Below are 1,469 nucleotides of genomic sequence, written 5' to 3' on the forward strand. Positions count from 1 at the left end.
AAAAATAAGAAAAAGAATAAGAATAAATAGAATAGAATAGTCTTTTCTATTCTATTTCTGTGGGTGTGGCGCGCCAGCGGAACGACCACGCAATTTTTCACGAGAGAGACAAGATGCTCGTGTACTAAAGCAAAGCTTATCTACTAGCCTAATACCCTGCCATCTAAGTCTGATATTAATCAGCGTAGTTTTTGCTGCTAATAACCGTGGAGATATAGCATTCCAGCGCGCTCTCACAACTACCCAATTACTGCCACTACCGGGTAGCACACGCGGCATATCATCCACGATCTACGCTTTACGTCTGTTGCTTTTTCTCACAGATAAACCCGACTGCAGATTAGCGGGATTCTACGCTTGTGAATCATAGTGAGATCGCTAACGAGAAAGAATGTACGTTGTGGTCGCCTGCGGAGATGATCACATTATACACCATATATAGCTTGTGGTTTATAGAGATACGATTAAGCCTCTATCTATCATGATACTAGATAAAGCGAGCCGTAACCTTACATCCATCCATAGTCCTAACTGATAATGCTAACACTAACCCAGACCCTAACCCTAACTCTAATTCGAATCCTAACAACAACTCTAACCTTAAAAAAAACATAATATTGCATCACCGACGTACGGCATGATCGGCTTCGCATTTACAGGTGCTGCGAGTGCACGTAACGTAAGTATAGTAACAAAAAACTATTGATCCGCGTTTGCGCTGGCGATGAACTACCGAATGCTAGCATGTGCTAAGAGCTGACCGTGAAATCCAGAACACGGAAGCCCCATCCATCACCGGCGTGCGGAGTTTCGAGCCTGTGAACTGAGAGTGCCCGAGAGCAGCTACATCCCAGATCGTGTCCCTTTAAAACCCGATATTTTTGGTTTCCAGACACCTACATGTAGCCCATTTCTGCCTAGCTGATGAAATCCTTCCACTAACGGATCTAACGTTCACACTTGACAAATCCCTATGTACTTGGTGGAATGATAACCCTAACTAGTCTTGGCACATCTCTGCTTACTTGGAGGAACACTCATCCTAAATAGCCAAACCTTCACACCTATGAAATCTTTATTATAGCTGGCAGGACAATAACCCTTCCTAGGTTCACCATGCTACACATGCCCACATGACGCGCTCCCACCTGCTTACCTGGTGGAAACCGAGGTATGTCTCAATGCCAGGCGATACGAAGAACACCTCCCCATCGGACGTGAGGATAACCAAGAACCCGTTTAGCGCCTGTAAGTAAACACACATGCTGGTAGACGGAGGCATTTTATATTCATGTGACAGCAAGGTAACACTAGAACGGGCGTAACAGAAAAAACAACAGCAGCAGCAGCGGCGGCGGCAACAGCAGCAGCAGTAGTAGTAGTAATAGTAGTCGCAACAGCAGTAGTAGCGGCAACAGCAGCAGCAGTAGTAGTAGTAATATAGTAGTAGTAGTAATAGTAGTGGCAAC

This window comes from Priapulus caudatus, unplaced genomic scaffold (assembly GCF_000485595.1).
Source record: "Priapulus caudatus unplaced genomic scaffold, Priapulus_caudatus-5.0.1 Scaffold30, whole genome shotgun sequence".
Taxonomy (NCBI): Eukaryota; Metazoa; Priapulida; class Priapulimorpha; order Priapulimorphida; family Priapulidae; genus Priapulus; species Priapulus caudatus.